The 13,574-nt window shown below is 34.5% G+C and overlaps 1 protein-coding gene across 3 annotated transcripts in view; it reads right to left on the bottom strand.

Annotated features, from left to right (window-relative positions):
• Positions 1 to 11,410, bottom strand: part of mtd (mustard) — a 92,516-nt gene extending 81,106 nt beyond the window's left edge. For 2 of the 3 annotated variants that reach the window (XM_053745733.1, XM_053745736.1), the window contains exon 1: positions 10,976 to 11,410. The gene's annotated coding sequence lies outside the window, so the exon portion shown is untranslated. The remainder of the gene's footprint in view (positions 1 to 10,975) is intronic. The other variant, XM_053745743.1, reaches the window with a different exon arrangement.
• Positions 11,411 to 13,574: the final 2,164 nt, after the last annotated feature.

Raw genomic sequence — 13,574 nt, 5'->3', positions numbered from 1 at the left:
AAATATAGTGAGGACAGGAATCATTTGCGTATTCAATATGGAGTATGATTAGACACCATTTACTATTTAAATAATATAACACATATCTATTTACTCCTATGAGTATTAGGCACAATCTATCAAGAGTTCAATACTGGACTAAAGATATAGGTAGTTGATGGAAATTGAACAGCTCACTTTCCATTATGCCTACAAAGTTTTATGTCCGAAACTTAACAAAATGGCAGATTTCTATTCAAAAAATTACGAAGCATTTACTAAGTCTTCCTGTTTGCCTCAATCATTCAGGTATTTTTGAAATTATCCTGGGAAATCAATAGCTACGCTTAACTTGGAAGAGATCAATCAGTTGAGAGAGACAATCATTTTATACTTCCCTTCTCTCTTTGTTTTATTCGGGAATGTAAAATGTAACACAAACCCCACACGGTACTGCTACCAGAACACCAAGTGTCGCGGAATGGTTATATAATCAAATTAATATTACATTCAAATTTGCATAAAACGTAAGATATATATAGACTTTATGGAAATTCATTCCAGAAAGGGGAACGCGAATCACATACATAGTTTAGTAAGATAACATAAATCCTCTGGAAATTATTTAATGTGAAGATTTAATTCGATCAGGTCGAAACAAAGGTTACAATCCTGAGCTATTTATGTGCCTTCAAACTAAAAGATAAGAAGGAAATGTTTCGCGACAGTTCCGGACACTCTTATCTGTAGCCATTTCCTAGAATTGCGTGCAACACTGTACACGAAGCTATTTTCAAGTAAAACGTTGCTGAGACACCATTCCCATAATAACTTACTTTGAAACTGTTAACCGTTCAGTGACTATATTTAATTTTAAATCACTGTTATCTGTCCAGTTATTTTTTTAAAGGGCAGTGTCCCGTGATTCATTCACACGTCGATACATTGTCGGGAGACCGTACTCATCAGAGTAAAGACCTCGTGCTGGACTTTGTCGCAGTTACAATGCCAGACTAGCGATTATGCTTTTTCATTAGCGTCTTTGACATTCTATTTTATGAAATGAAATGGTTTATTCCATGTTTATTCACATACTAGACCTTCATGCATAAATTCGAAATAGAAACATAGATTGTATTAAATTTTAAAGACAAATGGGTAAGTACATCCCATCGCCTGTGGATGGTGTCAACTCGCTCACTCGTCGAATCAAAGTCGATAGAATTTATCGGCAATCAAATTGCAATCGGGAGATAGACGAGGCGCTCCGCCACAAAGCTCCAACAATCGTTCAATCACATCTATCAAATCACGACGTCATTGCCAAAATATCTATATACAATACAGATACATTCTATAGCACTGCGATATAGATAGTGAAACATGTTGGAAACATGATATCACAACATACATTACCTATGTATAAACTTTGCATAAACAATTATTATTAAAATTATTAACAGCTTGATAGCTATCAAATGGCCGAATAAAGGCTAATCAGTCAAAGATCAGCGCAGTGTCACTACTTGTTAATACTTGTTACTCCGGAATTTAATACTTATACTTTAATTGCTAAAGTAATTCAAATAACGGACAACGGTCTTAATCTTCCATTCATCTCTTTGTATTTTCAAATATAAACTCGATCGAAATCGAACCTTAATTCAAATAAGACGAATAGTTACTCCAATCACAAAACAGATAATAATACACAACTTATATGACTACAAATATATCCCGACTTTGATTTTGCAAAGATAAACAAACGAAAACGAAAATTTAAAACCAATTATTTTAATTCATAATTTGATAGTCAAAACGCTGCGTGAAAATAACGCTCGTGGAGGCTCACAAAATCAATTCATGTAGCTTTATCCGTATGTATTTACAGGGTCCGGATTATGCCATACCTTGACCTAATTTTTAATGTTGCCATTGCCATTCAAGGGCAATCGATGAGACACGCGGGACGCCCGCAACAGGGTTTGGAGAGGGTCAGGTAAGGAACGTGCTTTATCGTAACCGAAAAAGGGGTTTCGCAGAAAACTGTTGAAATTTGGTAGAATTTTTTGATAATATTTTTGGGAGAGGCTGTGATCACTGTACAATAACGAGTCCCGGAATATAGTTGAAAGAATTAAAAATTGCAAGATAATGCCAATGAAATTAAAAACAGTAGCACCATATTTCTTTTATCTATGGTAATACTGTTATGTTTTATTTAGGTTGAGGGCTACCAGGCTACTTGCATGACATGATTATTGTGCTATGTAGATAGTGTTTTTGTTATTACATAATTAACACGGGACGGCTGAACGAAATGACCAGAACTTTGATACTTGAATAGATTTTCATTCCCATGGGTAAATCCGGTCCAACGGCATAAGGATTAAAAAAGTTCGGAATTTATGAGTGACAATGTAAATTATTCAGAACCTTATTAGAAGATTATGCGACAAGAAATTATAAAGGAAGTAAACAGATTCATAAAGTTCTATGACACAAGTCCCTTGGAGGTTGATGTTGCTCTGCACTGAAGAAGACAAATAGAATTTTTGAGTACTTTCAGTATTGCTAAGTGACTATGAGATTTATTTTTTTCATCTTCGGAATTTCGTAAACGTTTAGTTATTTTCTGTGACTGACAGTCACCGAAAATAACTAAACCGTGAAGCGTGCATTGTATTTTCGGCTGGTAGTATCGGCCAGCACATTTGGTGTGAATACAGACCCGGCAGGGCGATAGCAAGAGACGAAAGCAGTTATCGATCGGCCCTAACCTCCGCCCGCCTGCTCCCCGATACCCCGCGCCCCGCTCACCTTACGTAAGTCCAGCTGATCGCACCCACCCTGTAACCTTGGCGACGAGCCCCATGCACGCGCCTCTGGACTAGACTACCTCTCAGGCTATTAGACAACAGAATGGCCTTAAACATTCAAGCCTTAAAACAGTCAACAAAATCGGTTCCAGAGTAGTCGAAGAGGTAGGAAGTTCTCAGGAAAAACATGGGGTATTGAAGTCTTTTTTGATCATTAAATCATAGATCTAAAATCGAAAATCTTTGATATATGTTCCAGAATTGTCTTACCGCCGGAATAAACTGTTTCTACTAATAGTATATATAAATAGTTACAGTATCTAACAATATCTAAAAAGCCTAAAGCCTACAGTATAGCAACACTACACAGCGGCCTAGTTTCCGACAGGACAATATCCGGCCGTACTGTCCTCAATACGCTCTTACTAGAATGTAGACATGTTAATTTCCTATAAAGCTGACCCATACAGTCTGATTTTTCATTATAACATCCGAAAAATCATCAAGACCATTTCAGGCAGGCCGTAAAAGATGAGTAGGACATAACAGCATAACACTATATAAATCAATTTATAAATCTAAGTAAATGAAATAAAAATGTTACGGAGTCATAGTTGTACATACGGTGGGTCTTGTTCCTCTGGCCATATAGCTAGGGCGAAGAGCGCCGACCGGAGCGGAAACGAGCGGAAACAAGGGAGAGTACACAAAAGAAAAACGCAGTATTACAGCTCCATTCTCCAGTTTATAAATACTGCCATTTTACATGTAACATTTCCGCATTTACGAAAATAAAATATACGTTACATTTAAACGTCTAAAGGATTTTTTCGCCTTACTAAAAAGAGCCAATTCTTACTCTTATTATAATTTTTTTAAATAACTTATTATGTTCTCAATCTTTTACATGTGGTATACAGGTGCTTACGAATTCATATGCGTAAGGCCCCTTTTAAAAAAATATATTTTACAGCTCCTATTTTTACCACGGTGGTAACACATTATTTTAACGACAAACTGCTCTTATGAGGATATAGTTAAACATGTTAAATCGTGTTTACCAAAGAAAAGTTGGAAAAGAATGACTTGTTAAATATTTGAGCACCCGTTCGATATGCTACGGCGACCTTGCAAGCACAGCGCGCTTGCTCGCCGCTAAATGGCGCCCAACGAGTCGCGATCAGCTGTGATGTCCCGTGAGGCGTTGTTGTCAACAATAGGAACTTTGTGATACTTCGGTATTACTACTGTTTTGCTAGCTTGTTTACGTAGTTCTATTTAACATTAAAGGAGACGTAGCGAAATCTACGTTGTTGACGTATTTTTTTTCAAAATATTTTTGTAGGAGAAGAATAGAAGATAGGTACATTTAAGTCATGTAAACTTTTTACTATTCTCTACAATTACTTAATAAATACGCATTATATTGGCAAATGTAATGCTCTTGATACTATCATCAATAAACATCTAAAAAAAGGACACGATACCAATTTTGACTACAAATTTAATTTTTATTAATTATACTGAAATTTTATCATAGTACAATACAGCAATCATAATCTATCCTAAACATTGAAACATTTAGTCTAATGAGCTCTAGTTGTGAAAACTACGTACCTAATTAATGACAAGCAGCTTTCGCTTCCAGTTTGGTGTACTTATATGAAAATGGATAATACATACTAAATGATGCTACCACCAAACTACTAACCCTATGATAATGAGAGATACAAATGAGAACTGCGTGGCGTTTCGACTTCTTCATCATGATTTATGAATGATTGAGTGCAGATAAGCATCTAGGTAATGTGGTCCATGCATCAATGCAACGAACCGAGGGGGTTGTACAAAATTCTTTTTTGAGGCGCAGTCTATTTGGTCGAGGAATATTTCGGCATAACGCGCACACGGCACGATCGACGTTGAAGACTGGTAGCGTGTTACTGGCCCGGAGCGGACCGTGCGGGTAGGGCGGTGCGGGGGGATTCGGCGCCCAACGTGGGCCGACACCCTCCCACGCCTCTACATAATCACACAATTTCTCGTCACATTTTCCAATGCAATGTATCGGGAAATCGCACAACACGTATTAAACTTGTTCTGTGATCAAGAGATAAATTACCTCATGTAACAACGTAGTGAAAAGTTAAAATGCAGGTGACAAATTTATTCAAATGCACACATGCAAATTAAAATGTTTCAAAACGATAATTTGCTTTCGCTATGCGTTCAATCGTATCGTTTGAAAAATATCTAATTTGGTAACACCTAAGTGTTACTCTTCCGTAACAAATGTACCCTGAGCTTATCTATCAATATTTTGTCATGTAAAAAAGGGAATTAGGTGTGATACTAAAGAATTGTTTATATAAAAGAGTAATTTTATTTCACAAAGTAAAAGGGGAAAGGTAGGGAACAATGATATAAAATAAAAGGTTTACAAAAATATGGGCCCAAGAGGACGCTTGACTGATATCGGCGATTATAGTTAAAATTTAAGTAAATTAGTGAGGTTAAATGAAGGCCGGCAGGCGTTGGATGGTCCCTGCTCTGCAGGTTACCTATCGGCTGTTCTAGCCTAACTGGTGATCGAAATCCTCTCCAGATGATAATTTTAATGAAGTAGCACTAAACAGAGGATGAGGATTTGGAAGATAACTCTTGAGGCCCGTGCTTGTGCCCGTATATACTTTGCACCCTGAATCAATTAGAAAACAAAAGGTATTACAATTTGGAACCAAAAATTATAAGTTGGTTTTGTCGGGGAGTTTCTCAAGTTAAAAATTAATTATTATGTGGTAAAATTTCAAATATTAAGTTTTGGAATTATTTAATTTTATTATTAATTAATTAATTAAAAATTAATTAAGCATGATAATAAATGGAAATATTTTAGAAAAGTGTTGGTTTTAAATGGCAAAATTCCAAAGGGTCAGTAATGACCATACCCAAGGTTGAACAAAATGACATTTTTTTGTTTTTGGAATATTCAAACATGAAAAATTACACCAATTGAGATTCGAAATAGTATTCTCTCTACAATAGCATGGATCCAGATCAAGATTTAGTTAATTTTAGGCCAAAACCTAGCAAATTCTACACAAAGCAATACAGTTAAGTATCTACCTTCAACATATTTTTACAACAAATTTAAAGACTTTCCAAAACGAGATTAATATTTTCAAGATCCGTACCAATTTAGCGAGATAATTAATTTAGCAAATTAAAGGAATTTCTATAGGAAAGCTATGAAAAAGTAGAAATAAGTGGTCACTTGAATTACCTTTGAAGGGTTGGTATGATGAAAACAATAGGTAGGTAATACTAAACAATCCCAAATTGTGTGCGGGTCCTTGGAACTCGTTAAATTTTCGACAAGTATATTGTTTGACTTGTATTTTATCGAATGTATTATTATTTTTATTTCTTAATAATTTCGACAACCGCCCGCAAGGTAAGATGACCGTTGGTCAACGATGGTCAGGTCACGTGCGTGTTGTCAAGTCAGTGACAGCTGACGTTGACAACACGCACGACCATAGATTATCTACGAACGGCTTTCAAACGTACAAAAAAAACCAAAGAATAAATAAATAAATATATTAGGACAAATCACACAGATTGAGCTAGCCCCAAAGTAAGTTCGAGACTTGTGTTATGGGATACTAACTCAACGATACTATATTTTATAACAAATACATATATAGATAAACTTCCAAGACCCGGGCCAATCAGAAAAAGATCATTTTCCATCATGACCCGACCGGGGATCGAACCTTACCACTGCGCCACCGAGGTCGTCATAACGAAGGAACTCATATGATCGAAAATATTTTTACAAAAACAAGCGTTACAATTTACAGGTGATTTACACTTTAATGTAGGTTGTGTGTTTGCTTATCGGTCTAAAATCATCATTATATATATATATATATATTGAAAACTCCTCCTTTACTAAGTAATTAAATGATAGACAAACAACTCACAACTGAAATTATTGACAACTAAACGAGGATTGTCCGAAAAACGGGATTTTTACGCGCGTACAATGTCAAGGACAAAAGCTAGTAATAAATACACTATATAATACAAAATCAGACTTATGAACCAGTTCAGAATGAGGGTGTACTGGAGTACCAACTAGTCAGGTATGAAGTTAGACCGGTTATACCTAGTTACAGCCGTCTGACTACAACTTGGACTCAATGAATTTTATTCTCGAAATGAAAATAGTAATGAGTGAAAATTGAGGTAGGTAGATTTAAAGTGAACCATAGACCAAGTGCGAAGGTGATTCAGAGACCAAAATATTTCTCATAGACCTTATGGAGACAAGTCTTTCTTTCATTTTCATCTTAAGTTTTTGGCTGAAAAAATATTTTTTTACCGTATGTAGGTTGTGTATTACTACATACTACCTATGTAACATTCAATTTATTATATACAAAATTCTTTTCCCGGAAGGACAAAAACAACCTTGAAGTATAGAAATATCTTGTGCGTCATTTTATTACTTTAGCTTTTATTTAGTTTGCAGTGTTTATTAGTTTGTTCAGGCTAATCTTGCAACGTGTTTCTGAAGCAAATCCTGAGTTGAAAATTAATTTAGATAGTTAATTAAATTTTCTACCAAAGTCAATGTATTATTTATTTATGTAAGATGTCATTTTGTAACCTTGATGTTCAAAGTTGCGAACCGCACGTAGATACTTGATAGCACAGGATAGACAAAGATGGCGTACAAGATCAAAGCCTAAATGCTCAGCAGCAAAGGGCTGAAATGATAATGTGGTCAATAAAATAACGTCGTGATTTAGCCGTTTCTACATGACTGGCGCCGCCTGTGGTGGCTACACAATTGTTTGTTGCAATACTTGCTATGTAATTACAAGATATTTAAATCATGACTTATTATTTTAATATCTACTAAACGACAAGGTCTCGAGAATTTAAAAGGCAGAAGATCGCCACAAATGGATAGAGATCGTGAAGTCGGTTGGGTGAAGACATCCTGAGCGACGCTTACCAGTAGGCAGACTATTGAAGAAGGAGGGTTATTATTACCATGCAGGAAATAAGAGCCACAACATAATTTAGAATCCATGGGCCAACGCACTCTGTCTTCTGAGAAATTCACAAACCTAACTAGGTCATGCAGGGTTCAATTCCACAAACCGTGGGAAGCATAACATTTGTACCGACAAAACCAATTGGAAGCAGAAGACGAAAATTATTTTCATATGTATTATTTTTTATTATTACGATAAAAAGTGATACGTTCAACTAAAAATATAACTAATCGTTTCTTTGCAAACAACACTCAAAAAAGTAAAAGTAAATTACGAATCCCAAATACATACATGAAAGTGGACACATGAGTAATTAATCTAATCCTATTTTTGAAAGGAAAGGACGAAAAAGAGTATTCGTGACCAAGTATAGTACCTTTTGTTTCACAAAGTGGAGCACTCATCGTTTTCCGGGTGCCCTTGACCCTAGTGCTCATCGAACGACCATGAAGCCCTGAAATCTGAGTTCCTGGGCTCCGTATCACCGTGTTTCTCATTGTTGGTTGAATCTATTATTTTCATGATACTATTCTAAGATTTTCATTTTGGATAAGTACTCTGTGTTTGTGACATTTCCTCTATGTGTCCGTCAAGTAGGTGCCTGTATTACCTATTTATTTATATTCATAATTATGTCACCAAAACAACAAATAATATTATCGTGTATGATGTTAATGAGAGTATAAAAATAAATATTGTTTATCTCTATAAATAAATGTGCAGTTTATTTTAGGTTTAAGTTACATTTTATAATAGAACTAAATGTTGCCCAGGGCTTCTCTCCCGTGGGAATTTTGATGAGATAAAATATAGCCTATAGCAATCTTGGCTAATGTATCTTTCTAATGGTGAAATATTTTTTTAAATCGGTGTGGTAATTTCGGAGATTACACGCCTCAAACATACAAAGTCACAAACTCACAAACGCTTACCTCTTTATAATAATTGGCATATCCTACATAACAACGGTTCGAAAGTTATCGCGTTGCAAACAAACAAACATACATACATATATAGAATGTTGGACCTACGAGTACGAAATATTAACGTTCAGGTATTTTCCGCCGGACACACAAAAAAATTAGCATGCACGCTCGCCATGCCATGCCAACATATGCCGCCGACATCTCAAAAACGGTGCTACGAGTAAAGCGATAAAAAACTTACAGAATTTATACATGGAACGTACGAATACATAATTTTACGACAGATGGATATTTTTTTTCATGGCTAATTTATATCACATGCCAGGCAAAAGGCTTCCCAAATTTCTTCCACCGGAATGGTTGTCTTTGGTCTTTTCATTCCATTCCTTACCAAATGCCTTTAGATTTATCTGATCTTTGGCTTTCTTATTTTCCGGTAACCATTGGTTAGAATTCAGGCCGTAAGTATCTCTCCGGATTCATGCGGTAGACATGACTCACCAGTCTCACTCTTGTCTAGCTGCCTCTTATGCCACACCAACATTTTATTTTAATCTTTAAAATTCATAAAACAGTACACATGAATGAGTGATTAACAATGTCTATTGCTTGGCTTGACATATTGATCACGGATTACGATGTTTACTATCCGCATTCAAGAACAGGTTGTCTTGCCTCGGAACCGGTAAAATATATTACCTACTTAAATAAAAACACGACCAGATTGAATCATTGTTGTGTTGTCAGTCAGTTCCGCAATAAGGAGTTCTAGATATGGGCCATAAAAATAAAGTAGATATAAATTGGAAGTTTAGAAAACCGCGAAATTTGGTTGAAATTGCGACGTGGGATAAAAAGCGTAGGTCAAGTCATTATAGATCTTCATCTAATATGATATTTCGATTTAATTACCGGAAGCAGTGAAAGGCACCTATATGGAGTAAATAAACGGGAGGCCTTGTACACTGAGTGGATAGCGTCGCGGGTCTCAGGCGCACGGGGCTGGGGACTCACTCCACTACTCAGTCAAAATGTAGCCATCAAATTGTTCCTCCAAGTAATTGTTAGCCAACAACATGTTTTACCATATGAGTATAAAAAGTAATAAGTTTGATATGACACAGAACTTTGTGAAATATGAAACATTTACAATCTTCACCTTTGTGCTGCTACAACACTGGACAGACCTTATTGAACATTTGAACCAAAATATAAACATAGAATTTATTTTAAAAAATATAGAAACTCACCAGACTACTGATATTTATAGCTACATTATATCTCTTCTTATCTCTGCTGTGCTACCAAATCTTATGGTGGTGCTCATTTAGACCATAAACTGTGTTGTGTATTTGTTTCATTAGGTCTTTTATAAATTGTGCAAAAATAATATTGGATAAATGGATAAATAATGAATTTTATAAAAAATAACTGATATACAAAAATAACAAGGACTAAAGTAGTCATTTAAATGATTGCACATACACTGGCTCAGTCTGATCTCTATGTAAGGTATCTCGCGGAGAAAAACATTTGGCTGATAAGTAGTGATAACCTTTCAACAGATAACATTTGAATCTCTGAATGTAAACAATTTAAGGATTTCTTTTATTTTCACTGAGATGCTTCGATTGAAATAATTCAAATGTTTATTTAAATTGTTATATTTTATCCTGTAGATAGTTAAAATTCTTAACAGATGCATGAGTTTATACAATACCAAAAGCGCAAATCACGAATTAAAAGTAATGTATGTTATTATAATGTGTAGATAATGAAGAAGAACTCTTTCAAAGACAAAAATAGAAAGAAATTCAGAACTTCCATATTGCCCCTTGAGTGAAGCCCGTGCACATATTAGTAGCTAGCACTACCGTAAACATATATTTATCCCAAATGGCGTAATACATAAACTTTCTTATATTTTAACTTAATTATTTTTGATGCTTATCTCCTACTATTAGGCCCATTTAGATGTGTCAAACAAAATGTATATATTCTAAATAAATTGCAACATGTTGTAATACAATTAATTTGTGTTTATTTCATTTTTTACATTGATTTTCATGAAAAAGTAAGAAAAATGGTAAATATGTTTACGTACCTGAAGGTATGTTGCATACTGAAGTATGTAATTATGTAGTAAATATAATTAATTATATTTTAAAAGGTATGTACTTACATGATTCAGTATCTTCACACAATAACCGCAGATCTTCGTAAACAAAAAATATTTGAAGTCGCAATTTATCGTCGTGTCTAATATATTTTCATTCCACTACAATAGTTTGCGAGTTTAAAGTCATCGTCCTAATGACAACATTATGAAGTCTATAATCAATAGTGATAGTCCTAAATAAATAAGCACAACACAATCACAGACACAATCGTGAAAAGTTTTGTGTCCGGTATTATAGTACGTACCAATGTAAGGTAAAAATAAATTATTCAGCGACAAGTCAATAATGTACGAAACAAAATATTTTAATCACGCATTGTAATCAATACCAGATATTTTTCTATGCACACTCTATTTTAAAAAAGCACTTAACTGTGCAAATATCGAGAAAAATGTAAAAATAAAAGGCGTTTACTGCTATGCGCATCTGTCAATTTTCACATCGACTTCGATTCATACGACTTCAAAACATTATTAGTATCGCCATCTATTGGTAGCAACAAGACAACATACCAGAAATAAGGGTTGCCAAGGCCTAACTTTTAATCTACTGATTTATTCAACTAAATTTGGCATTTAGGGTTTAGTATTTGCATTCTAATGTGTACAAAAGGTACACAAACATTGCCAATGGAGGCAAAAAGCGCTAATTTTCAATATAGTTGCAGAATTACGACAAAAATACCTTCTACGCAATCGTGGTGCGTGGTCGGGCAAGGAAAAAGGAAGGATTTAGTGGATTATCCTGAAAATAATAACACTATTTTAGGTTATGTTCTGCACTATTTGGTCAACTGTGGTCATAAACTGATATAAAGTTGATTTTGACTAAAGATCTTACCATATTTTAATAAGTCTTCACGTGTGAAGTGTTCCGAGCTTCTTTTCGACCGTTTACTGGCTCGAAAATTTTACAGCGTGAGGCGTATTCCATAGTTTTCGAAGTATTTTTATCTTATGGAAATCGATTTTTCCCATTTATTCGGCACCCGAATATACTGCATTCTTGTATATTTTCACAAATGAATGCTCACATAATGAAAGGATTAATAAAGTACTCTAAAATAAACGTTTTAATCGACATGGCAAAAGGCGACAAAACTTTTGTGTACCTAATATACAGTGCTGTATTCTGGCGGGATAAATGTGCAGTAATACATCCTATTGGAATTTAAACTTCGTCAAAAATAAAAACGAAAAAACAATTATTTTTTGAACTACTATATGTAAGGTATGTATCTGCTATACATTTTGATTTAGTTATTTCATTCATTCATTGAACAAATTATAATTAATATTAAGTTTCCTTTTTTCCTGATAAATTATTGATATACATAAATGATAGGTACATAGCCATTAGAAACAATATATTTTCATCAATTTAGGGTAATTTAATGTAATCATATGTTTGCAACACCTTGTAAGCACAAACAAAACTTGCCCAAATCAACAATTCTATACTAGTGCCCTTATGTCAATGTCACTGTCACTAGAAAAAATATAAATGGAACCGTGTTTCAATATTGATAGGTAATTTAACATTGTTAATTAAATTTAACCATGGATTTATTAAGTACCTACCTACTTAATATGAAACATAATATGAAACGTCATATTATATTCCGTGTCAATCTCAACCTTGACGTTGCCAAAATCATCGTTTTGGCATACGATGGAGCCATTACACTTAAAAAAGGGGGGGGGGGGGGGAAGGCATACAAAACAGTTTCTAACATTAAAATTGTGTAGTTAAGTAGGTACATACCAAAGATATAAGAACATTACATTATATCTGTGTGCTGTACGAACAATTTATCTATTTATTGTTGCCTATGTCTGGCTCAATGAAGGAGAGGAGTTGTCGTTACTGTCGACCGAAATAAAGACAAGAAAATTATTTTAAAAAATTACTTTTGTACGTCTTCAATTTTAATCACCAGGCCAGTTATATAAATGCGAAAGCAAGCAGAAAAAGCAACATTGATGCGGCTGTTATGTTTGTCTGTGAAAACTTTTGATAAGTTTTCAAACAGCTGCATCAATGTTGATGATATTTGAGTACCATTCTGACAAATGTGCCAGGTGTGGATCGTTCCGATTCCTTGATTTCCTCCGTTGACTTTTGAATTTCGCGAAGGTGGCTGATGTCCTGATCATTCGGTATTTTCAATCCCGGATTTTTGGCATTTGTAGGTACTGACTGCTGTCAGGGAAGTGGTGGTCAGTTCGATTCTTTAATAATTTACCTGCTTAATTTGTTTGTTTAATTATATTTTATTGCCTATGAAGGTACTAATTTATTCCATTAAGATTAAAATTACCTATCTAGCTACAATATTATCAATGTCAATTCAAATCATTATTATTTGAATTGACATTCTTCTTAGTGTGTCGTCGCTCTCCAACGATCTGTAAAACAAAACACGATTTATCTTAAAACAATTGTTGATCTATATGTAAAACAAGAACTTATGTTACCTACAATAAAATAGTTCATTATAGTTACCTACATAGTATATTAACGTACGTGCCTTCGAAAGAGTCTCAAAAAGATAAGGCTTTGCAGTATTTATACGCAACAATTACAAATAATAAGTAAAAT

The sequence above is a fragment of the Plodia interpunctella genome, chromosome 5, assembly GCF_027563975.2.
Source record: "Plodia interpunctella isolate USDA-ARS_2022_Savannah chromosome 5, ilPloInte3.2, whole genome shotgun sequence".
Taxonomy (NCBI): domain Eukaryota; kingdom Metazoa; phylum Arthropoda; class Insecta; order Lepidoptera; family Pyralidae; genus Plodia; species Plodia interpunctella.
This window is presented reverse-complemented; position numbering and strand designations above follow the sequence as displayed.